Genomic DNA, 27,266 nt, shown 5'->3' on the forward strand with positions numbered 1-27,266 from the left:
AGGGGGCTCTCGTTTTCACAGGGAGGGAATGGGTAGGGTTGTGAGGGTGGGCACCAATTTTCACTCTTCTTTTGCACAGGTGACAGTTATTCGCAGTGATCCCCTCGCACCCTCCTGCCCTGGTCAAAAGCGGCTCCCTCGAGTTTCCCACTGACATGTAGTTATTTCTTTTCTTTTGGTGCTGTCCGGAACGTTCGCTTGCCGGTGCTGAGACAACGCGGACTGCCACAGAAGCTTTCCTGCCATTAGGATTAAACCGGACTGTAGAGGCACTTCCGTTCCCCCCTCCCCCCCTCTCCTTGTTTACAACAACGCTGGATGGGGGGGAAGAGCTACGACAGCAAACAAGATGGCTGCTTAGGTTCCCGGCTCCGCTGATCTCCGTATTCCGCCGCAAGATCCTGTACAATATCCTGAGCTTACTCCCAGCCTCTGCTTGTATGAAGTGTTCCTCACTCCGATGGCGAAATCCCGACGTTTTTATCTGCTGATTTAACGAACTTACACCGTGTTGAAGATTGTGGCCTGTTCTGACGGTAAAGCCGGGGCCTCGAGTATCCGCAAGGCTGGGCTGCAGTGCAACAACATCGGCAGGGGACCTCGGCAGGGTCCGGTCGATCGCAGTGGAAACTTCGTCTATGACCGAATTTGGTGGCGATTGTTTTCCTATCCCAGCATCGATAGAGAGGTGACCAGCTTGCTGACCGAGGGTGGGAATCCCCGTCCCGCGGACCCGACATAGATTTCTGCTGGGTCTCGGCGGGTCGGGACCCCGGCCTGCGTGTTCCGCCGAGTCATCGCGGCTGAGGATAACGGCGGGTCACCGTTTACGCCTGCCCCCTCGTGATCCTGTTCGCCCCTCCTGTAAATACCAGTTTTCGCCCGGGGAGCTGATTGCTACTGGTGCCGAACTTGATAAAATGGATCAAACGACATCTGGGCTAAAGTTGAGATCGATACTGTCGGAACTTTGGGAGTTTCGCTCGCAAATGGATGTGTCTTTGACTAAAATGGATGCATGCCTAACTGAGATTCTGCTCGGGCCCCGGACCCTGCCATACGGTTGAATCAATAATCTACAGCCGTTCCAGCAGCGGCCATTTTGCCTTTGTGTGAGGACCCCGTGAGGGAACGAGTAGAGAACCGAATATTAGAACCAACGGATGGCGCCCTGGAAGATTGTGTCCCGAGACCGTGAGTGTGTCACTGTACCTAACATCCTCATTGACTTTGGACGTATCGTGTGGTGTTCCCCCTCCCCGGAGACCTATGCCATAGACTCTCCCCTCATCGTGTGGTGGTCTCTTCCTCCTTTGGATATTCTACGATCCCGAGACGAGAAATATCGAGACGGTCCAGCGCGGGGAAGGACACTTTCAGTGCTTGAACTTTTAGTAGAGTTATCAGCTACAAGTGGTACAGGCTTGACTTTCGATGGCCTCCGTCTTATTTCTGACATGTATGTGTGCTCAGGGGTCTTGATGGGGAAGGTCCGTGTGCTGGTTCGGAGGGGTCAGGGTTAAGTTTGTTACATTGGGATGATTTGGAATTACTGTTATTGGCGCCTGACTTGCAATTGTTTGATTAATGAGGCTGGGCGGTGTATCACAGTACCCCCTGTGGTCTTTCGTAGGAGTAGCACGACATCCGTTCTTTGTGACAGGGGGGATCTGTGTTGGGCGGGGGGACTAAGGGGTCAGAAACTCGTATGAATATGCCCCCCTCCACTCTTTTTCTTCTTTCCCTTCTTGTAGGGTTTAGGTTAGTGGGCGACAGGCACGCTGCTAGTGGGGTTAGGCTATAGCCATCGGCAGGGGTGCAGGGTGGGGGGTTGGATGAGGGTTTTTTTATTTTGCCTTTTTTATTTTCTATGGCCTTTCTTTTCTCCCCTCCCTTTATTCCTTTGGATCAGTATGGTTTGTGCCTTATTTTGACTTATCGAGCTCTGGTATTTAGTGCCCTTGATTTACGTTCGGTCGAACCTTGGGTGGGCAGGTCCTGAGTACTGGCGTCTACGGAAATGTATATTGCACTGTTGTGTTCTCTGAATTGTAAGTCAAAACACCAGAATCCCATTAATGGTTCTTTTATCTGCATATCCTGATTTCTTGGCCTGTCCCCCGTGTTCTATTGTTCATAATGTATGCACCTGATCCGCTCTTTTAATAATGTAAAATGAAACCTTTATTATCTCCTGTAATGTATCAATGCGTTTTAGTACAAGATCCATTCTGAATCGCTGCCGTACCTCAGGGTTGTCGGCTGAGGAGCTGTGTTAAACTCCGGTAAATCATGATAACTCAGGTCTCGCTTCTGTTTAGCGACCGGCCCCCGTGGTTGTAGGCCCATACTTGTACCTTATGAATGCTGCAATAAAAGTAAAAAAAAAAAAAAACAACGCTGGATGGACACTCTTACTTTTTGAATCACATTACTCACTGAATAAAAGAAACCGTTCATCTTACTAACTTTCTGGGTATCCTCATATTCATTACTGATGCAGCGGTCCCTTGTCCCTACAACCTCTCGGGGGTCCGTGACAACTTGGTGTCAGAAGTGGGATCACTTCATCTAATACAATATGGAAAATCTCATCGCCCCAATGACAGAGGGACAGAGCAAACTCTAGTTTGCCATGGAGAAAACTGTCAGTCAAGCCGAAATGGACAGGGCTGTCTTTACATCAGCCATACAGACTGATGCTGACAACCTTACCAAACTGGTTGAGGGACAGTCACAGCGCATGGCTGCCCTGGGACAAGGAAGAGTGACCACTATGCCTGGTACCGTGGTGCCCTTACAAAAGTATGTAGCAGGAGACAATCTCGTTTCCTTCTTTCTTAATTTTGAAAGAGCAGCTAGGGCCAGCGCGTGGCGTGGAGACCGGTGGCCGTTCTATCTGGCCCCCTTACAGGGGAGGCACAAGTAGCATACCAGATGGCCAATAGGGATCGTACAGCCACCTACAGCCATGTAAAACAATTCATTCTTGACAGACTAGGCATCGACGAGGAAACCCATCGCCTGAAGTTTAGACAAGAGAGGGGTATACCTGATGACACCCCGAAAACAGTGTTTTATAAACTGAAGGACGGCACCAACCGCTGGCTAAAGCCTTTAGAGTCTACCCCTGAGGAAATCATGGACAAGATTTACCTCAAGCAGTTTCTTGAAGCACTCCCCTACGGTACACAACGCTACTTACACCAACACGCAGGTTTAACATTGCCCATGCCATAGAGATGGCCATGTCATATTCCAGTGCCCAGAATCAACCAACGTTGAAAGAACCAGAGAAAAACTCCAAGGTCCCGCAAGCGTGAAGGGCAGAAAAAAAGTCTATAAAACCACCTTATGACTCCACAAAGCCAAGATATGGAAAGCCAGAAGCCCCCACCACATCAGGTCCTCAGTGTTTTGACTGTGGGGAGTGGGGGCATATTGCGAGATACTGCAGAAGGAAAAAAGAAAAAACATAGGACGAACCCATGGATGTGAGCTACCTCCCCCGTTCCATCCTTTATGCTCAGGAAACAGGTCCTACCTTTTATGTGGATGTATGACGTTACAACGCATACTTTTACTCCGCATACCATCACAACGCGGTATTTACAACGCATACCGTTACAACGCATAGCGCTTTGGGGTGCTGGATAGTGGTAAGTATAATTTACTATTCTAACTCCAGTCCCCGTGGACCCTAGGGAAGGTGTTGGATAGTAAATTAAACTTACCTCTTATCCTAGAGCGCCCCCCAGCGCAATGCGTTGTAATGGTATGCGTTGTAATGCCTGCGTTGTAGTGGTAGTGCGTTGTAAAAATTGCGTTGTAACAGGTGCATACCCTTTTATGTGAGTGTTGCCTTGAGCGGCCAGCCCGTAACTGCTGTTAGATTTAGACTGTAAACAGTCAGTGGTTAGAAAAGAGCTCCTGTCCTCCTACCCTCTCCTTACCACTAAAACAGTCAGAATAAGGTGTGCACATGGTGACACAAAAGATTTTCCATTAGCCCGGGTTAACCTCAAAACCAAGCTGGGGGTTGGGTTTCAGGTAGACGTCTGGGTTTTGCCTTATCTCCTTGAGCCCCTTATAATAGGGATAGACAACCCCTGTTTCTCTACCCTTATGTTGGAAGCCTTGTCACACCCCCAGAAGAATGATAGTCCCCAGAATATCCTGCTGACATCTGAACCTTGGGCCATTGACACATACTTTAGAGCCGCCCAACACAATGACGCTACACTCAGCAACGCATGACAGAGCGCTAGAGAAATACAGCAGTCCTTACGAAGGGTTTATCCCTGTTTCATGGAACAGAACGGACTTCTCTATAGAGTGGCTAAGAAGGGTGAACCCCAATAATACTACCAAGCTGGTTCAGAGATCAGGTCCTTTTTTTTTGCTCATGCCCATCTCCTTGCAGGGCAATGTGGAGCCAAATAAATGACCCAATCTATACTTCGCAGTTTCTTTTGGCCTTCTGTAGGAGAGTAGGGTCTGCTTTCCTATGGTCACCCCAGATTTTTGCTTTTTGCTTCACTGGTTTTCGACATAATGTGGCTGTGGACCTGCTAATCAGACCCACAGCCTGCTGTTTTCTCTCTAAATTCACATACATGTACTTTAGGTACATCACCAATTTGGTATTGGACACCTTATCAGCCCCTGTACAGTGCACTACAGGTACCCAGGGCATAGGTGCATCCAAGGCCTACCAGGGGCTGCAGCATATCTTTTGCCACCCCTGGCTGGCCATTCAAACAGACACAACTGGCTGATCACTCAGCTGGGGCAAGGTGGTGTATACCTATATCTAAACCTATATCTGGACACATATATACCTATAAGTCACTCCTATGGTAGGCCTTAACAATCCTGGAGGCAGAGTGCTTGGTTTTATGTGAGATGGTGCTCTAGCATGAGCTGAGCCTGTCTGCAGCTTTCGGAATCAAGTCCCTTGGCTGTTCTGGGATATTTGGATATAACCAGGGGGGGGGGGGGAGAGAGAGAGTAAGTGGATTCAGTCTCCCTTGGCAATATGATTAAACAAAGTGGAATCCACTCAGAAAGTGGTAGTGGTCCCAAAAGTGACGGGGAGCACACAGTGTTAGCGGTTGTAACACCCTAGTACGTATATCTACAACCTCACTCTGCACATTTTTAATAATACCAGCCGAGGACACAATAAATTATTTTTTCCTACGCGCCAGGTATTTTTTAAAACTCACTTTTTTCACCTCACTTCACTCACACTCTCTCCCTTAGAACACACTCCCTCACATAGTTCACTACTAAGTGCTCCTACGTAGTCGTGAGTCGTAGCACGCCGCATCCCGTAGAGGGGTGCGAAGGCCCCGATGATGAAGCATGACACCAAGGGGCCTGTTGGTGTGTGAGGGGCATTTAAACAACACTGTGTACTCCCCATCACTTTAGGGACCACTACCACTTTCTGAGTGGATTCCACTTTGTTTAATCATATTGTTCTGGGATATTGCCATACTATATACTCTTAAAATGCATTATAATCCTTGCGGTTACTTGCTAACTAAACATGTCCTGTAAGGTGTCATACGCTTTGGAATACTACCCCCTCACCAGTCCTGGCGATGGGGGTAGCATTCCACCCTTCTAGAGGGAGAAGACATGTTACTTTGCTTAAACGCTGTTAAATCTAACCAGAGCCCCAGCATCACAAAATGGACGCTGCTGCCACAGACACGAGTCTGGCCTCCTGCTGCTGACCGAAACTCCGGCAGGGGAGGCCTGGACAATAAGTCTCCTGTCACAGGGAGGTGTTACACCACCCCAGACAGGAGATAGTGGATTGTAGCAGGGAGGGTTGAATGAAACTAGACACTGCCTGGGGTGCACAAGGCTTCCCATGCAAAGTCCTGTTCAAACCGGTGCTGGGGCACTCCAGCCCCAGCTCTGGTGCAAAACTGGACAAAGGGAAAGGGGTGTAACCACCCCCTTCCTGGGTCCCACCCATAGGAGGGACCTAGCAGGTAATCCAGTCCCTTGATTTGGAATAAAGGTAGGAGATGTGCCCAGGAGCATTAGATTATCCTGACTGAAACTTTGATACAGAACTCTGGACCCTTCGACATCCCACTCGACGTGGAAGACTGAAGAATCTCCCTTGTGGTCAAGGAGTGACCACCCTGTGCAAACAGGCACCATCCAGCGCCCAACAGTTTGCTTTGTTGCAGTTCCCGTCGGAACTCGAGCAACAGATATCAACAAGACCCATTTGCCCTGACTTCTAACAGCCTGATACACAGTCCCAGTGAATCTGTGACCCGTGGAGGCGACGTGAAGCGTTGGGCCGGCCATCTTGAAAAGACTGCAAAGTGCTGACCGTGCAGCTCCCGAGGCACCCTCGAAGCTATGCATTGAGGTTTGAGAAGCCCCTTCCCCAAGCTGCATGTGCACTGAAGATCTCCCCTCCACACTCATCGAGTGCTGCGCGGGGCCCTTTTGCATTTTTCCTGCTTGACGCGTTGCCCAGTCACTTGCCCGTTGGCTAGCGGCCTCTACGACGACGAAACTACAAAACTACTCTGCTGGTCTGGTTTATTTATTTATTTATTTTCAAAGTTTTATATAGCGCGAACAAGATCTTTGCAGATATCAGAGCGCTTTACAGAAAGAAGGGGTAAGGGAAACAAGAGGGTGATTAAGCAGACTTTTTGTTACAATAATGGTAATAGGTAGTACGTGAGTAACAAAATAAGATCGCAGTCAGATAAAAGCATAATACATGTAGATAATCAAATAAACAGCTAATACAGAGTCGGTGTAAAGTCTTAGATCGGACAAAAATAGAGTTCAAGTGAATTTAGCCATTAGGATGGCTTTTACTTCTTTCTTAAAAAATGCAGTGGAGGAGATCAGCCTCGTTTCGGGAGGGAGTGCATTCCAGATCCTGGGTGCCATTCCTGAGAAGGAGCGTTTGTATGTTTTTTCCTTCCGGAAGCTTCGAGGTTTCAGGAGGAGATTTTTTGAGCTTCTATTGGTTCTCGAGCCTCCTGATACAGTCAGCTTTTGGGTGAGGTAGTTGGGTGACTTGTGGTGTACAGCCATGTGTGTCATGCAGGCAATTATCAACTGTATTCTGGCTTCAAAAGGCAGCCAGTTCAGGGATCTTAAGTCAGGGGAAATATGCGAATGTTTTCTTGATCCAGTGATCAGTCTCGCTGCAGCGTTCAAGGAGGCTCTTAGTGGTGCGGTAGTAGATAGGGGGAGTCCGCTGAGAGCCACAATTCCGTAGTCTATGCGTGGGATGACTAGGGCTTGTACTGCGGTTGGAAGTCCTTAGCTGGGAAGAAGGGTTTAAGTTTCCTCAAAGTGTTGATTTGGAAATTAGCTCCCTTAGTTGCTTTGCTGATATGCTGCTGCATGTTGAGATTGGCGTCAAGTGTGATGCCTAAGGATTTCGCTGAGTCCACGATGGTGGGTTGGATATTGAGTGCGGTTAGGTGCTTGAGCCAGGATTGGGTGGTGGAGATTTTCGCAGGAGGTGAGATCAGAAGGAACTCAGTTTTCTGCGCATTAAGTTTGAGGTGATTATCGGCCAACCATGATTGGGTGTTTCTGAGCGTGGAGTTCAGAAGTTTGATGTCTTCCGGGGATTCTAGTTTGAGGTAGAGTTGAGTGTCATCAGCGTACATGTGAAAGTGTACATTAGTTGCTTGAAGCAAGGTGGTGAGTGGTTCCATGACTAGGTTGAACAAAGTGGGGGATAGGGAAGATCCTTGTGGGATGCCTAATGTTACAGGTACAGATGAGGACAACACGTTGTTGATCTTGAACTTCTGAGACCGGTTATGTAAGAAAGAAGTGAACCATTTGAGAACAGTCCCAGATAGACCCATTCTGGTGTTTATTAGCTCAAGTAGATTCTCATGTTTGACGGTGTCAAATGCTGAGGAGAGATCAAGTAGGATGAGGAGGCAGGAGTCATTGTGATCAAGGATTTGGAGGGCGTCATCAATTATGTGCGTCATAGCCGTTTCCGTACTGTGTCTTGCTCGGAAGCCTGATTGATGAGGGTTGAGGAGGTCAAACTGATCAATGTGTTTTGTCAGTTGGAGTTGTACGCATTTTTCTAGCTGTTTGGCCAAGGTGGGGATATTGGTGATAGGGCGGTAATTGTTTAGGTCGGCTGGGTCAGCTGTAGGGTTCTTGAGTATAGGCGTGACTTGTCCTACCTTGAGGGAGTCGGGGATGAGTCCTTGTTGTAGGGAACTGTTAATGATTTTAGTCCAGAGTGGAAGGAGCAGGGGGGTGAAGTCTTTTACAGCATTAGCAGGTAAGGGGTCTGTGAGGTGATTACTCGGCCGTACACTAAAATAACATGGCCATATATTTGAACTTTACACTTTAACTTTTTAACTCGGCCATACACTAGAACTTGGCCGTACATTTGACTTGGCCGTCTCAGCCACCAATGTCCTACTCTGCTGCGCACATTGTGCCAGCAGGCCACAACGCGCTACAGCCAACAGTTGCACTTTAACTTTTAACTAGGCCGTACAATAGAACTTGGCCGTACATTTGAACTTGGCCGTTTCGGCCACCAATGTCCAATTCTGCAGCGCACATTGTGCCGGCAGGCCACAACGTGCTACAGCCAATAGTTGCACTACTTGAGATCAAGGGCACCGCATAACGCACTGGCCCACCGGGGTACCTGCCCACAGGCAACCTCCCCAAGATTGTTCTCAGTCCATCCGTCGTGGGTTAGGGCAGTAGAGTCCAGGACTACCGGAAGGTCAGTCCCTCCTCCCCGCCGACCCACTGCAAACGTGGAATCTACCCCCTCCTGGGGTCCATGGAATGGCTGCACCTCTATTGTTGTGCTTCCGTCTTTGCTGTTAACTGTCAGCGCTCCGCCACAGGGTGAGAAGCTCCCCGGCGCACTCGCCCTCCCCCCTCCAGACGCTTACTATGCTCCACAACGGCTGCCTTTTACCTACAGACGTACTTTATTGTTACAGAACAACGCCAAAATCCTGACTAGAATAAATGGCATACCCCAGAAAATATATAGGGACAACTTAACCCGATGCATATTTCCTCTCATATCAGGCATGCCCTGCCTTATAACAGCTTTTAAGCCTTATCTAGAGTCTCATGCAGACACCTTTGCCTGTTTACTGTTTTATTTCCATCACATCCTGCACATATTATTGTGACATCCGATGTGTCTCACCTAGACACCTTTACCTATTTATAAACGGTAAGTACAGAGAACTACGAGGGATAAATTGACCATATGTCTATGTCCTTCCCCATTTAATGGAAAACATACCTGGTGAAATGCCCGCCGAGCACAGAATGCTGGTAGGCCCTGCCTTGCGCAGCCTTCGCCCAGGCCCTAATCAGATCCCTTGCCTGTTTATAAACAGCATTTACAATTACTGTGCCCAGTGTGCCATTAGGCCCAGCTTTGCAACCACCTCTGCCATGTTCCCATTAGGACATCCTGCCGTTTTATAAATGGCCTAACCTGGAAAATATGTGGGATAAATTTACCACATGTTTATGTCCCTCTCCATTAAGACAGAACATACCACTTGAAACGTTCACTGAACGCAGTATGCCGGTAGGCTCTGCCTTGCAACAGCCTCCCCAGGGATCCTAACTAACATTTATATTCACTGTGTCCAGTGTGCCATCAGGCCATCCCAGATGGTGTATAAATGACCTACACCGGAGAACATGCGGGATCACTTTATCACCTGCCCATATCATCCACCATTAGTGGAGAATATACCTGACCATAAAAGGCATACCCTGGAATACATGCGGGCTAACTTAACCACATGCCCATTTTGTCCACCCACTGTGGAAAACATACCTTATAAAATGTCTGCAGCATGCCAGCAGGCCTCGTCTCGCAACAGCTTATCCCCATGGTCCACCCGAGGCATGCCTGCCCGTTCCTGCAGGAAGTTTGCTGACAAATTATTCAGACCACTACATCAACTACGGGCACTGCATACTGCATTGGCCCCCTGGCAGAACTTAATGGCCGTCAGATAAAGACTGCACTGTGCACAATCCGCACTTAAGTTGGAATAGTGGGCATTGGAGTAGAAGCAAATTGGGCATCTACCCTCAATGTTGCACAAAGGAAGCGCTGCCACCGGGATACCTGATCCTAGGAGATTCCTAGTAATAAACTATGAGGATCCCGTTCTCATACTGTTATTATTGTACACTTTATGAAGAGTACTAACTCGCTACAAAGGGATGTACTTTGATAACAATGCATCAATCAATCAATCAGTGGCACTTATAGAGCGCGCTACATACCCATAGGGTCTCAAGGCGCTGGGGGGGGGGGGGGTGCCGCTACTGCTCGAACAGCCAGGTCTTCAGCTTCTTCCTGAAGGAGAGGTGGTCTTGGGTCAGGCGCAGGTCGGACGGGAGGCAGTTCCAGGTCTTGGCGGCCAGGTAGGAGAAGGACCTTCCTCCTGTAGTCGCTCTTCGGATGCGGGGGACGGCGGCGAGGGCGTGGTTGGCTGATCGGAGGTGGCGTTTGGGAGCGTAGAAGTTGACTCGGCTGTTGAGGTAGCTCGGGCCTTGGTCGTGTAGGGCTTTGTGTGCGTGGGTGAGGAGGCGGAAGGTGATTCTCTTGTTGATGGGGAGCCAGTGAAGGTCTCTCAGATGTCCGGAGATGTGGCTGGATCGTGGGATGTCGAGGATGAGTCTGGCTGAGGCGTTTTGGATCCGCTGGAGTCTCTTCTGGAGCTTGGCGGTGGTCCCGGCGTAGAGGGCGTTGCCGTAGTCCAGTCGGCTGGTGACGAGGGCCTGGGTGACGGTCTTCCTGGTCTCTGTGGGGATCCACCAGAAGATCTTCCGTAGCATGCGTAGGATGTTGAAGCACGCCGAGGAGACGCTGCTGACTTGCCTGGTCATGGAGAGGGAGGAGTCCAGGATGAAGCCCAGGTTTCGTGCATGGTCTGTCGGTTTGGGTGCGGTGCCCAGGGCGGGAGGCCACCAGGAGTCGTCCCAGGCGGAGGGAGAGGAGCCCAGGATGAGGACCTCCGTCTTGTCCGAGTTCAGTTTCAGGCGGCTGGTCGTCATCCACTCGGCTACCTCTTTCATCCCTTCGTGTAGGTTGGCTCTGGCGGCGGCGGGGTTGTTGGTCAGGGAGAGGATCAGCTGGGTGTCGTCGGCGTAGGAGATGATGCTGAGGTGGTGTTTGCGTACGATGGCCGCGAGGGGGCTCATGTAGACGTTGAAGAGGGTGGGGCTCAGGGATGATCCTTGGGGGACGCCGCAGATGACTTCGGAGGCCTCTGACTTGTACGGTGGTAGGCGGACTCGCTGTGTTCTTCCGTCGAGGAAGGAGATGATCCATTCCAGCGCCTTGTCCTGGATGCCGATGTTGCTGAGGCGCCGTACTAGGGTGCGGTGGCAGACCGTGTCGAATGCCGCGGAGAGGTCTAGGAGGATGAGGGCCGCTGTTTCTCCATTGTCCATCAGGGCTCGGATGTCATCGGTGGCGGCGATGAGGGCGGTCTCGGTGCTGTGTTTGGCTCGGAAGCCGGACTGTGAGGGGTCGAGGGATCCGTTCGTCTCGAGGAAGGCGGCCATCTGCTTGTTGACGGTCTTCTCGATGACTTTGGCTGGAAACGGGAGAAGCGAGATGGGGCGGTAATTCTTGAGGTCGGTGGGGTCCGCTGTTGGTTTCTTGAGTAGAGCGCTGAGTTCGGCGTGTTTCCAGCTCTCGGGGAAGATGGCGGTGTCGAAGGAAGTGTTGATGATGTCTCGCAGGTGGGGTGCGATGACAGCGTCGGCCTTGTTGAAGATGTGGTGAGGGCAGGGGTCGGTTGGTGATCCGGAGTGGATTGAGTTCATCGTGCGGATGGTGTCTTCGGTGCTGATCGGGGTCCAGGCGTGGAGGGTGGTGGTGGGGGGGGGTGGCTGGTCGGTCGTGGTGTGCGTTGGTTGGTTGTTGAAGCTGCTGTGTATGTCTGTGATCTTGTTGTGGAAGTAGGAGGCGAGGGAGTTGCAGAGGTCTTGCGATGGGGTGATGTCGTTGTTTCCTGCGTTGGGGTTGGAAAGCTCTTTCACGATGTTGAAGAGTTCCTTGCTGTTGTGTGCGTTGTTGTCCAACCGGTCCTTGAATGCTGTTCTCTTGGCGGCGCGGATCAGCTGGTGGTGTTTCCGGGTGGCAAGTTTGTAGGAGGTCCTGTTGTCCGGTTGCATGTGAAGCAACTGTCACCTCCCAGGTGCTTATTGATGAGTTAAACTAGCTTCTAATGTTAGCCCAATGTGCTGTTCAGCATGGTCCCATACACATTGTCCTCATTTTTTGTAGAAAGCTGTCCTTTTGCGACTAGCGCCTCCCGATGGATCTTGCAATTGCTCCTTAACTTTTTAGTAGGACCAGGAAAATTGCTCCAGACTGGCCCTTGCTCCCCTGAAAAGGAGCCACCTCTCTGACCTTGCTGGTCCGAGTAAGAAGCAATCTTCCAATCCTGCGTGGGTTGCATTTGCCAAGGCTTGGTAACGCAGATCCGGAAGCCAACACCGTCGACAGCGAGAGCCTTTGTGGGACAGCTCGTGATCCAGTCCTGGTCATCCTCGATGCCCCAGAGTCCACGTGGCAGCAGAGACAAGCTTCATGACAACCACCTGATTGCGCCCGACATCACCTGGTTTCTTCGTGGTTCCATCCTGGTCACTGGCTAGTGACCCAGACTCTGTCCCCTCTGCTTTCAGGTACTCTACATCTTCGATCCACCCTTGGATCCAACCGGACTCTTCTCTCCTGGCCGCCTGCAGCATCTTCATCACCAGGCTCCATAGATCTCCACGACTGTAACCTTTTCAGGACTCGCGGGGATAGCAGAGAAGGGCAACAGGCGTGTTTTGGTTATAACGGGCTTTAATGAACTCAATAAGTGGTCAGAACAAGTCTTTCTGAGCAGGGGGGTTCGACGTGGAGATCGACTTCGGGACCTCCTTCTTCTTCGGTGCTCTAAGTACTGAGTCCTCCGATAGCTGGTCTGGCTTCGTCGGGCTGTAGAATCGTCTTGGTCCGTCTTGACAACGCCTCTTCCCCAGGACCGTAAGGAAACAAAAGAAAAGGCAACTTGTGAGCTGGTTGTCCTACTCGGACTGAAACTGACGGGAAAGGGAGTGAGGAAGTAAACCCACACGTGCTCCAATCGTATTTACAAGTGAGTTGGACGCAGGGGTGCTCAGGGTAGGGAAAACCGGGAACCAGGGACTCCGCTACTTTACAACCGGACCGCCCTTCCGTCCCACCCAGCCCTTGAGCCGATTACGCACCTGAGCAAGCCACACACCTCCCCCGGGTGAGTGGCTGGGCGGCTCATGGGATCGGTGGACTCCAGGCGTCTCCTCCTCGGTCTGGGCTCCTCCTCCGATATACGACTCCTCCGTCCAACTTGCTTCTGTCTTTCGCCGACCTTTCTCCTCGTCTCCTCTCCAGGTGTACAAGCACACCTCGTCGTCCTGTGCTTCCGCTTTTGACGGTGTTCCGTCGTCCTATAACTCCACCCACTCGTCCTCTCCTTGACAGTTAAAGGGCAAGTCTCTGTCTCTTTCAGGGGCTGCTGCAGTCTCGTCTCCCGCCCCTCGATAGTCCATCTGCTGAGGGATACAAGAGGGAGTAAGTGAAGTACTTTTCGCAGTCTCTGGTACTTGAGCAGGTCCCTGTCCCATAATGGGGATCCATGTCGGGCCACCCCGTTACAAACCTCCCCCCTAGGACGCTCACGTTCGGGGAGCGGATGACGGGACAGGAAATCGGCACCTACGTTGTCCACCCCTTTCCTGTGCCTCATGGTGAAGGCGTACGGCTGTAGAGACAGAAACCAGCGCATCACACGCGCGTTATTTGATTTGTTCCTGGCCATCCAGAGCAGGGGGGCGTGGTCAGTGAACAGGGTAAACGGATGCCCCTCCAGGTAGTAGGAAAGTTTCTCAACAGCCCATTTAACCGCCAAGCACTCTTTCTCAATGGTGGCATATCGCAGCTCTCGTGGAAACAGTTTCCGGCTTACATACAGGATGGGATGATCCCTACCGTCCTGCCCAACCTGTGACAGCACAGCCCCTATACCATACTCGGAGGCGTCAGTGTGCAGGGAGAAGGGTTTAGAAAAATCAGGGGAGGACAATACTGGGGTGGATGTGATGATATGTTTGAGGTGGGTGAACGCGGATAGCATGGCCTCCGTTGGTAGGAGGGACGTAGTGGATTTACCGGGATGTCTCAGTGCATCTGAAAGGGGGGCAGCTATGTGAGAGAATTGGGGAATGAAGCGTTGGTAATACCCAACTAATCCCAGGAAAGCTCTTAACTGTTTTCGGTTGGAGGGAAAAGGGGTTTCCGCTATTGCCCTTATCTTCTCGATCTGTGGCTCAATGAGCCCATGTCCCAGGACATAGCCCAGATATTTCACCTTCTGATAGGCGACTTTCGATTTTTTTGCATTTATTTTCAGGCCAGCCTTTTCCAAGGCTACGAACACTTCATGTATATGGCTTAAATGAGAGGACCATGATGGACTATGGATAACAATGTCATCTAGATAAGCCGATGCGAAATGGGAGACGTCTTTCAGTACGGTATTCATGAGTCGCTGGAAGGTGGCAGGGGCTCCATGTAGGCCGAACGGGAGGACCGTGAATTCGTAATGTCCTTCATGGGTACTGAAGGCGGTTTTCCGTCGGTCTTCTTCCTTCAAGGGCACCTGCCAGTATCCTTTGGTGAGGTCGAGTGTCGTGATATACTGGGCATCCCCTAACCGCTCTATTAATTCGTCAACTCTCGGGAGGGGATAGGCATCAAAGCAGGAGATCTCATTCAGCGCCCTGAAATCCATACAAAACCTACGTGAGCCATCTGGTTTAGGGATCATGACTATGGGACTGGACCAATTGCTTTTCGACGGTCGGATGACTCCCAGTTTTAACATGTCCTCCACTTCCTTCTGTATCGCCCTTCTCCTCGACTCTGGTACTCGGTATGGTTTGATCTTTACCGTCTTCCCTGGGGCCGTCTCGATGCAGTGTTCGGCCATAGAGGTTTTGCCCGGTATATTGGAGAAGAGGGAGTCGTGTTGTAGTAATAGATCGTTTAACTCTTCTTTCTGGATAGAGGTTAGCTCGTCATTGATCTTCAGCTCTTCTCGGGTAGATGGTGTAGGTACTGTCGTGGCTAAATGGGCCCCGGAGGGTACTGGACCTAACCACTTATTCAGAAGATTGATATGGTACACTTGTGTTTTGTGGGGCCCGGTCTGTAGTCGGTAACTGGTGTTTCCGATGGTTTCGACTACTTTGTGGGGGCCCACCCATTCCGCTCGGAACTTCTGGTTTGAGGAGGGGAGGAGAATCAGGGCCCAGTCATCTACCTTCAGATGTCGCCATCTCTTCCCTTTGTCGTAGGAGGCCTTTTGACGTCTCTGCTGAGATTCCAGGTGGGTATAGGCCAGGTCCCGCAATTTCCCCAACCTTGATTTTAGGCTTTGGGCGTATTCTAAGGTGGTGGCTGTCTCCTCCGGTAACTCATTCTCCCACGCGTCCTTCGTCATTTCCATCAAGGATCGGGGTTGTCTCCCGTATAGAAGCTCAAAGGATGACACGCCTAGGCTGCTTTGCCGTTGGCCTCGGATCACATAAAGAGCCAGTGGCAAGATCTGGTCCCATTCAGCCCCACTGACTTCTAACATCTTCCGGAGTGTCGTCTTAAGGGTCCGGTTATACCTTTCCACAAGGCCATCAGTTTGCGGATGGTACACAGAAGTGCGAATCTGGTGTATATCAAGGTTTTTACATACTTCCTTCATTAGTTTGGACACGAACGGGGTACCTTGGTCCGTAAGGATTTCTTTTGGGAAACCCACTCTGCTGAATACTTCAATCATCCGCTCAGCCACCTGTTTAGTGGTGGCCGCTGTCAGAGGAAAGGCCTCAGGAAATCGGGTGGCATAGTCTACCATTACCAACACATGTTGGTACCCCTTACGTGTTTTCGGGAGGGGACAGATGAGGTCCATGGCAACTCTTTCGAATGGTTTCCCTATAATGGGAAGGGGCTGTAGAGGGATTTGAGGGGGCTTCGTCATGTTCTTTTTTTGACATATGCAACATTCCTTGCAATATACCGCAGTGTCTTTATATATGCCAGGCCAGTAAAAGTGTCTGAGAATGTTTTGGGTAGTCTTTTCTCCCCCCGTGTGGCCAGCCAATAAGTGACTATGGGCAAAGAATAGCACCTGATTACGGAAAGACACAGGCACCAGTAATTGAGCTTCCTCGTTGGGGTTCCCGTCCCGGTATAACAGATCATGTCTAATGACAAACCTGGGAAATCTATCCGCATGTGGTGGTGAGCTACCTGGACTTTCTGTGCTAGATTTAAACATGGACAAAAACCGAGGGTTGTCTGTACCTATGATAAGGTCCTCGGGCAAAGAGGCTAACACTCCCACCCTAACCGTCTGGGTAGCCCCCTTTTTGATTTGTATGGGAATGTTCGCTACGGGGTATGGACGTACATCACCATGCACACACCGAATGCTCACCATTTGTCGGGGGATATACTGAGACAGGGTAACATGTTTGGTTTGAATTACTGACTGTCTACACCCCGAGTCTAATAAGGCAGGAATAGAGGCCCCGTTTACCCTGACACTTACTCTGTACGTGCCCCCCATCTCCGCCGAGAAGAGTACAGATTTGGGGAGGTATCCCACTTCCATCGGTTCGTCCGGGGGTCTTCTCTTGGGACAGTGTCTGACAATGTGCCCCCAATTTCTGCAGTCAAAGCATTGGGGACCGGATGCTCCCAGACTAGTGGGTCGCCAGGGCCGTGGCTTGGTTGGTTCTCCCTGACGCGGCGGCTTCTTCTCGGGTTTGAGAGCTGGTCTGAGAGCCTTCTCATGTTCCCATCCTGGATTCCGGGGCTGAGCACGGGCAAACGAGGAGGCCATTTCTATGGCCTGAGCTGCCGTAAGGTTATGATGCTGCCTTAGCCACCCCTGAGTGGCGTATGGAAGGGCTTCTAAGTACTGCTCCAGATAGATGGGGTCCATTATTTCCTCCTTTGTGCTCACGGAGGGTGTTAACCATTTGTCAGCAGCCATTCGTAAACGTACGAATAGAGTCTTGGGATTCTCCCCAGGGGTACCCCGCTGCTTTCGGAAGCGTAGACGATACGCCTCCGCATCCAGCCCCGTTGATCTAAGATGATTTTCTTTACCTCAAGATAAGGGGTATCTCCGGTGGGATTTGCCACCTTATAGGTGGCTTGCGCTTCACCCACCAGGAGGGGGGCTAAGAAAAACTGCCATTTCGCCACAGGCCAGCCACAGGCCAGGGCGGCACGTTCAAAATTCAGGAGGAACGCGTCCGGATCCTCCCCAGGCTGGTATTTCTGTAGAGCTAAGGCGGCCGAGCCATGTGGTATTACTCTCTCGACACTGCTTCCTGATTGGACGGGATCCACCCACGGGGCTGAGGGCCTGGTGGCCAGGGCCTCCTTCAGTAGGTCTCTGTTGGCTTGGGCGGCGTGGTTCCATCCTGGTCACTGGCTAGTGACCCAGACTCTGTCCCCTCTGCTTTCAGGTACTCTACATCTTCGATCCACCCTTGGATCCAACCGGACTCTTCTCTCCTGGCCGCCTGCAGCATCTTCATCACCAGGCTCCATAGATCTCCACGACTGTAACCTTTTCGGGACTCGCGGGGATAGCAGAGAAGGGCAACAGGCGTGTTTTGGTTATAACGGGCTTTAATGAACTCAATAAGTGGTCAGAACAAGTCTTTCTGAGCAGGGGGGTTCGACGGGGAGATCGACTTCGGGACCTCCTTCTTCTTCGGTGCTCTAAGTACTGAGTCCTCCAATAGCCGTTCTGGTTCGTCGGGCTGTAGAATCGTCTTGGTCCGTCTTGACAACACCTCTTCCCCAGGACCGTAAGGAAACAAAAGAAAAGGCAACTCGTGGGCTGGTTGTCCTACTCGGACTGAAACTGACGGGAAAGGGAGTGAGGAAGTAAACCCACACGTGCTCCAATCGTATTTACAAGTGAGTGGGACGCAGGGGTGCTCAGGGTAGGGAAAACCGGGAACCAGGGACTCCGCTACTTTACAACCGGACCGCCCTTCCGTCCCACCCAGCCCTTGAGCCGATTACGCACCTGAGCAAGCCACACACCTCCCCCGGGTGAGTGGCTGGGCGGCTCGTGGGATCGGGGGCCTCCAGGCGTCTCCTCCTCGGTCTGGGCTCCTCCTCCGATATACGACTCCTCCGTCCAACTTGCTTCTGTCTTTCGCCGACCTTTCTCCTCGTCTCCTCTCCAGGTGTACAAGCACACCTCGTCGTCCTGTGCTTCCGCTTTTGACGGTGTTCCGTCGTCCTGTAACTCCGCCCACTCGTCCTCTCCTTGACAGTTAAAGGGCCAGTCTCTGTCTCTTTCAGAGGCCGCTGCAGTCTCGGCTCTCGCCCCTCGATAGTCCATCTGCTGAGGGATACAAGAGGGAGTAAGTGAAGTACTTTTCGCAGTCTCTGGTACTTGAGCAGGTCCCTGTCCCATAACGGGGATCCATGTCGAGGCCACCCCGTTACAACGACGAAACCCAACACACTTTGGCACCTATGCACCCGCTTCCTGTGGGTGAGGTAACGAACTAACACTGGTGCTCCTGTCGTGGTTTAAACCTCTAGTGTCCTAGTTTAAAGTGGGGTAATTCTATTCCAGTCGGAAGACTTCCAAAACAGTAACTCGATAACTTTTACGCGCCATTGACTTTGCATTGGTGCATGCTTGTGCTTTAGGCACTGCTCCCGTGTCCCGCGGGCCTCTCCCGACTTCATCACTGCTAGTCCCGAGTTGTCTCAGTGATTCACAACGCCCTAGGCCTTACCATTGTTCGAGAGGTGGTACTTATACCACTATTTTAGTATATGGTTTGAGTGGCCACCGGGCCTATCCAAGATTGTGCAACTTTTGAATGTTTAACTGTGCTTTTGTTTAAACGCTTGTACCTCTGCACTCATAAAGAGTACAGATGATTATTCTAGTAATAAATACATATATTTTTGATAATATATAACTTGTGTGGTGTCCTTTCATTTTGATATTATAGGATTGCATATGGTAAAACAGCTGGCTTCACATGCCCTCTTGAGTTAAGCCTAAGACTGCTTAGTCCATGCTACCCCTAGGATAGCTTGTCTATAAGGTTGACTTTACAACCACCACCATAAGGTTTTGTTTGGACCAATAGAAGGTGCCCACAGAATTGTGGACATCATACATCAGGCCAACTTCTCACATTGGTGTGCAGCGGTTGGGATTTGAGCTTGCTGTTGTTTTACCAATTGTAATCTTATATCATTTGAAAGATCACATTAAGTACTATAGGTACATATAAACAAAAGCTAACATACTTAAGTTCTACTGAACTTAGTAGTTGTAGACTAAAGGGAGTAGCACACCCTGACTACAACTCACTAGCAAGGTTCCAGTAGGAAAACACTTAGTGTAGGTAAGTACACCACTTACACCTCACTAGTCATGCCTGGCACAGGTGAACCATCCAGTTCTCTACCTGTGGGTGACCCTCCCAAGGCACCAACCAGTTATGAAAAACTCAGCCACAAGGACTTGAGTGCCCTATGGACTTCAAGGGGGCTGAAAAGGGGTCACAACCCCACCATCCCTATCCTCATAGCTATCCTAGAGAAAGCTGATCTTGAGAAGAAGCCTGAGACAGGTCCTTCAGGTAAGATAGGAGAAGGGACCCCCAGAGAAGATGAGACCCATACCCCAGAAATTGAGGTAGATGATGATGAGGACTCAGATGATCAGGGAGATGTCCAAGTTCAGGTTAAGACCCTGAGCAAGGCCAATGTAAGCCTACATGGGGATGGAGAGGGTTCCCACCTCCCCAGACACAACAGCAGACTTAACCCTGGCACTAGAAGGGTTAGATCTCCCTCAAGGGAATCTGACCAGTCTAATGCCTCAAGGGGATCTCAAAGGGGAATGACTTCCCCCAGAGAAAATAACATGAGGCTAGGATGAGAGCTGTCCAACTCCAGGTTGAGAAGGAAGAGGTAGCCCTGGCCCAAGCTAAACTTGCTATATCAATGGGCAAAAATTAAGTGGATTAGATTCCACTGGTGGCAGCATTATCCCTAGAGATAAAGACAGGTCCTGTGACAATAGACACCTGAGTAAGATTATGCCCCCCTACAAAAGTGGGGATGACATCCACAAATGGATATCTGCTCTTGAAAGAGCCTGCATGGTACAGCAGGTTCCTCAAGACCAGTGGGCAGCAATCTTGTGGGTCTCCTTTTCAGACAAAGGGAGAGATAAGCTCCTCACTGTTAGACCTGAGGATGCTAAAAACGACACTGTCCTGAAGAGTGCTCTTATTGATGGGTTTGGCCTAACCACTGAGCAATACAGGTTGTTGTTCAGAAATACCCAAAAAGCTCAGACTCAGGACTGGACTGACTTTGTTGATTGTGCCACTAAGGCTTTGGAAGGTTGGTTGCTGGGAAGTACAGTTTCAGACTATACAGGATTGTACAATCTAATAATGAGAGAGCAGATCCTTAATAATTGCCAGAACCAGTTGTTGCATCAACACCTGATTGACTCAGATCTGACCTCTCCCCAAGAATTGGGAAAGAAGGCATACAAATGGGTCAGAACCAGGGTTAAGCAGAAAACCCTGAACCAAGGAGGTGATCAAAAGAAGGCAGACCAGAAGGGTGGAGATAAGAAAGAAAAAGACCAAAAGTCTTCTTCAGGCCCCCAAAATAATTCTAATAAGGAGGGTGGTTCCCAAAATTTAAACAAGAAGAAGAAGAATGATGGCCCAAAGAAACCTTGGTGCAATACCTGTAAATCAGTTTCACACTGGGGTAGTGAATGCACTAAGAAAAATCCAGTCCCTACCAGTGCAGCCCCTAAGGTACCTGCACCCCCTAGTACAGTCAGCAGTGGTGGTACACAACCCAAGGCTATAGTGGGGTTAACCCTGGGTACTGAGATGGAGTCTGGCCTAGTCAGAATCCCTACTCAGGCAGTTCTGCTCTATGATGTGGACATGGCTATGTCCACTACTGTGAGTCCCAATACGTTGGGCAAGTATAGGCAGACACCTTTGATCAATGAGAAACTGGCTCAGGCCTACATCGACACATGTGCCAGTGTCACAATGGTGACACCTAACTTTGTGGACAAAGAAGGGGGTTCCCCGTGGGTATCTTTAGGATATGGGCAGGTAGTAGGGGGGAAAACCAATATAAATAGAAAAGGAGAGTACCCTGCCTCAGGATATATAGGCCCTGGCTAGGGGGTCCTAACTGATGTGTATGGAGGGGTGATTAACCTAGGGGTTGACACTACATATAACAATCACATGGTCAAATCAAAAGGACTATACAGTTCAAGATTAGAAAATATATTTTTTTATTGTTTTCTGATAACAGGGATATTACAAAAGATTTTTTGGGAAAAATATATTTTTTTGTGTATATCATAGGTACATATAAGTCATAAATAAAACAAACAGATATATGGACAACAATATCAAGACAATGCGTCCTACCCAGTAACAGCCAATCTTTAAACACACAGTATCATTCACTTCAATCCCTACTCACTCTTTCTCTCCTAATGTCATACACCATTCATTCTATCATTCATTCTACTATTCCTTGCGAATACAGCACATAGGTGGTCAAATCGGGATGTTCGTCCGGATAGGTGGTTTTAGCTACGGGTCCTGGTGTAATGAGGACAATGACCGTATTCCTGGAGACATGCGCCGACGCGCGTTTCGGTGACAGGCCAATAAGGCCGCACCTTCGTCAGGGCAAGGGGCAGTATACTGGGACGGGCACAGGGATAAAAACTCTGCAATATAGAGAGCAAAACAAAATTCATTTTACTTTTCTGTATAATCATGTACTATTCAAAATACAGTTCTGTGCTAGCAACCAGCTTTCATCACCATAGATCACTACATTTTTCAAACGTTTAAAAAACATGTTTCCAATATTTCAGTAAGTTATTTTTTCCGTCTGATCAGCCTTGGAGCAATGCTCCTACATTTGACCGGTGATTGCCCTGTTATGTCAACCCTCTAGAGACACTCCCTAAAATAGATTCGCTAGTACGTGGAATCTAGAAGGCATCATGATAGCCTTAACTGTATGGACCATAGAGCACATTTAGCACAACAAAAGAATCTTCACTTGCATACAGGTATATCTTCCTTTTATCATACACATTCACTTAAATTATAGTCTCTCTCACTGCTCCTCTTGAGTACACGCATGATTCTATATTACAGACCAAGGACAAAGTCTTGGGACGGCAGTAAGTTCAACTGATCATGATTTGTCAGAATGGATCCCAGTTGGGGACTAGCCAGTATTTTATAACCATGTACATAGCTATTAGGTTATTCCTCCGCCATTTAGACTCAATATTTTACCTGATTTCGTATTAGGTTCTGCTATTCAAGTATATCAGGCTTCGGATGGCGTCATAGGGGTGCATGGGCGCCGATGCTGTTGTTGTTTCAAGGGACAGGCTACAAGCAATTCGAATCCTGTGAGGGGGGCAGATACGTAACCTCTTATCTCTCTAGAAGTATCAGATTTTAATAGTTAACTAATACCCCTAATCTTCTCTGAGCTTATTGCCATATGATGTTGTCAGGTGTCCCTCTCTACCATTCTCTTGTTTTTTAGCCAAGTCGAAACTGTCATATAGAATCTAGCTGGTAGGCACTTATCTTGTGCCAATAGAGCACAATATAATGCTGCCGGTGTTAGAACCACCTACCAGTAAGGGTTGGCTCCTTAGCGTTATGCTTTTTAGAACCCTTGGGTTTTGGCGATCATCTCGGTTCTAGACAGTAGTTGGCACACATAGAGCCTATAGAATAAAACATTGTTGGGTCAATATAGCATCATGGCCACATTTAGTAGATTATTATCACTATAAGGCGATAGCATGTTTGAGGGACATTTCTTAACACCTTACATCGCTACCCCCCAGCACAGCTGTTATAATCAATACATACCGGGGGTGCAAGCTTATAGTGGTGATATATTTCGTTTTCAATGTTCATGAGGCGCAGAGGTGCACAATTCTATAGGGCATCTACGAGCCTAAGGATGGAGACAGCGGTTGAAGAAGCTAATAAACCCAACCCTTACAGCTTCATATATCGCGTTCGTTATCTAATTTTATTTACCTTTCAGGCTTCAAATAAGCGTTTCTAGGCGGGGATTCCAATCGTGTTCTGACCTATCAGTTCAGAGGGCGCAGAAGTGCAGAATTCTAGAGGGCATCTACGAGCCTAAAGATAGAGACAGCAGTTGAAGGGGCTAATAAACCCAACCCTTACCGCTTCATGTTTCGCGTTTGTTTTCCCATTTCATTTACCTTTCAAAGGTAGGGTAGCCGTTCCTAGGCGGGGGTTTTTCAATTGTGCTCTATGATGTCGGTTCCTTTCATGGGTAGCGGGTGGAAGCGATGCCGTCTTACAGTTCCGGGCCACCTTCGTAGAGTGCTGGCTGATGTACCGCCTGGGGAGGGGACGGTAGAGAGTATTTTAAATGGGGTAACCCCGAGCGAAGTTTCTAATTTTCGAGGCACTTGATTTGAGTGCTTACCTTTGTCCCGGAGGCTGTTATCATCAAGCTGGGATTCCGCCGACTCGGTCTGTCGGCCAATGGATGGATTCCGGATTCTCTCTTGTTTCCGGCGTCCGAATTAAGTACCGTCATGTTCGCGCCTCCTGGGGTTGCCTAATCAGCTGATCCCGATTGAAACAGTTGAAACAATTGACGGACTATCGCTCCCTCTATGCACTCAGTCGCCATCTTTTGTTTACCGAAGGCGCTGTTTTTTGAGATATTATCTGAGGTAGTGTGCCGGTCATCTTAGTGCAACCGGTCGTCCGCTGTCAAAATAGCCTTTCCCATTACTGTGGGTCATACTGTCAACATACGTGTAGTCATGTAAATATTAGAGAGGAGGGTGACACTTAGATCAATTGTCTGAAGATTAGAGTATGAGTTCTCTCTTTTTAAACTCTAAAACGCCACAGTGTTGTTATAGAAAGGCCTGATGCCAGGGGCATTCCTCATTCAGACCTTTTTTTACAGAATCCAAATAAAAAATCCAAAAGACCTCCCGTTTCTTTCGGAGGCATGTTGGATCAGTTCCAGGATTGGCTTTTATCTTTTCCAAGATAAACCAGCGAATTTCCACATCTTTGTGGTCTTTCTCTAGCCAGTGGGTCACAATAGGGGCTGCCGTCTTTTTGTTTCTTATATTGGACTTATGCTCCCCTATTCGTACCCGACATTCTCTGCCAGTTTCTCCAACATATGGGAGATTGCACGGGCACAGAATAAGGTAGATGATGTTGCTAGTGCGACAATTGGTTAACGTCGCATTCCTGCTAACTGAGATGGTGCGTGTATTGGTGATGACTGTATCCCCCACCATAGCCTGTGGACAAATGTGGCATGTCCCACATTTATGGTTGCCATATATTGGACCCATTCCTGTCAAGGTGGTTTGTTTGTTCGTGGGGGGTTCCTGTATTTTTCCTTTTACTAGATGGTTTTTTAAATTCTGGTTTTTCTTAAAGGCAAAGATGGGTCGCCGTAAGTGTGTTTCCTCATCCTCCAGATTCAAGATATGCCAGCTCGAATTTATGACCTGCCTGATCTTGTGGTTCATTTCGGAGTGACGAGTTACACACACTAGTTGATTCAGTTTCTCCGATTCATTCTCCGTAAACATAGCTTCCCTGTTTGTGTATCTGGCTCGTTTGAATGACTCTCTGATCAATCTCGGGGGGGTATCCCCGGAATCGGAGTTTTTCCTGAAGTATGTCAGCCTGGGTCAAAAAATCTTGTAGGTCCGTGCAGTTCCTTCTAATCCGAAGGAACTGACTGTAAGGGATACTATCCCTCTGGCTGCGCGGATGGAAGCTGGCATATTGAAGCAAGGTGTTTCGAGCTGTCGGTTTGGTGTACAAAGATACTTTGATGACGTTATTCTGATGTTCAATCCAGATGTCTAGAAATTCAATTCTAGACCTGCTGGTGTGACTGGTAAATTTCAGATTGGTATCTGCCACATTAAGCCATTCCATGAATTCAGTCAATTGTTCTTCTGCCCCCCTCCAGATGAAAAAGATGTCGTCAATGAACCGTTTCCAGTTCATGACGTTCTCGAAAAAGGGGGCCATTTCGTTAAAGATATTCGTCCTTTCGAATTCCCCCATATACAGGCAGGCAATGCTAGGGGCACAGCTTGCTCCTATACTAACACCGGAGGCCTGTCTATATAGGGTGTTATCGAATTCAAAGTAGTTCTCAAATAAAACCACTTTGAGACATTGTAGGATGAATTCAGAGTTGGTTATGCTGGTATTCCTGGAGAGTACAGTCTCAATTGCATTGTATGCTCCTTGTTGTGGTATATTCGAGTACAATGCCTCCACATCAAGTGTGACCATTATTTCAGAGTTTTCGTGGAATGGAATCCCTTCCACTTGCTGGATAAAGTGCCCAGTGTCCAGTACATACGATTTCAGTTCTGTCACCATTGGGTTTAAAAATTTATCGATGTACTTCGATAATGGCTCGGTGGCGGAGCCAATGGTTGAGACTATTGGTCGCATGGGAGGATCTACACTATTTTTATGGGTTTTTGGTAAACCATATATAATAGGTATTTTGGTATTGGATGGCGTAAGATACTCTGCTTCAGCTTCACAAATGTGGTCTTGGTTAACCGCTTTTTGGACCATTACCAGTATCCGTTTTTTCAGGGCATTTTCGGGGTTCCTAGTGACACGTATGTAGTGGCCTGAGGATGATAATAGTTCATTCATTCTCCTTTTGTAATCAGTGGTATCTAGCAGTGTTATCCCACCACCTTTATCACAAGGTTTAATTGTGATATTTTTGTTTGTTTCCAAATCCTTTAGGGCTTTCTTTTCCTTGATAGATAGATTGGCTTTAGGTAGGGGCACATATTTGGTCATCTTGTTGATTTTCTGCATGACGGTTTTTTCAAATATATTGACCTCAGGTCCCACCATCTCCAAAGAAGGTGTAAAAGAAGATGGGGGTTTACAACCAGATCTGTTGTTTTCCTTGTTGGCGGGGGGTGCTTCCAGGAAAAACTTCTGGAGGCGTACTTTCCTAAAGAACAGTTGTAAATCTTTATTCAATTCAAATTTGTTAAAGTTGGAGGATGGTACGAATGAGAGGCCCCTAGATAGAAGTTGGATGGCCTCGGGGTCTACAGTTTCATTGGACAGATTGAATACAGGGAGCCCCCTTATGTTCGCCAATACTGATGATGGCGAGTCTGCACATACATCTGCGGTTGTCCGCGACCCTGATGGTAACTCCTCGTTTGGGGGGTTCTCGATGGGGGACGGGTGTTGCCCCGGCGGTTCCCTAAAAAACGGTTTGGTTGGTAGTTGCGGTCATATCCTCCATTTCTATTTCCCCTGTTGGGATTGTGCCCTTGATTTGGGTTATGTCCCTGTTCATAGCTTGGGTCATATTCCTCAGGGGTATCCCCCTCGGAGTCGGTCGTTTCAGAAAAGGTGGTGACCTTCCTTCCTTGTCCCCACCTTGGTGTCTGTCCTCGAGGGGCATTTTCTTCTTGGGTAGTATAGAAGTTGGTCCCTAAGTAGGGGTAAGCCCTTTCTTGTGAGAACATTCGGACGTCCTTCCTTAGTTTTTCTGTTTTCCTTTTAAGAAGGTAGTCAGAGAAGGATTCCAATTCAAATTGGATTTCTTCAAGCTTCCTTTTTCCCTCATCTACTGAATCTCCCTCCTTCAGCTTATCTTCCAATTCTCTGATTTCTTTTTCAAGGATCTCCATAACGGTCCGTGCCGTTTCCACAATCAGCATCATCCAGTCCCTGGAGCAACGGTTGGAAATAAGGGCCCATCGCTCCAGGAACTGTCTGGTTTCGATGAACATTCCAGGGATGTTACAGACTCTAAGCCCAATGGGAATAGTACCAGCTCGTAAATAGTCTAACATGAACTTGGCATGTAGTTCTGTTCTCTTGGATTTTTTCCGGAGATTTAACAATTTATTCCAATCTCCATTTAGTCCTTTTGGTACAGTGAAATCTTGATTGCCATCCACTGGGAGGCCAAGCATTTTAGCAAAGCCGTCGTCCGTAAAACC

This window comes from Lissotriton vulgaris, chromosome 3_1 (genome assembly GCF_964263255.1).
Source record: "Lissotriton vulgaris chromosome 3_1, aLisVul1.2, whole genome shotgun sequence".
NCBI classification, from domain to species: domain Eukaryota; kingdom Metazoa; phylum Chordata; class Amphibia; order Caudata; family Salamandridae; genus Lissotriton; species Lissotriton vulgaris.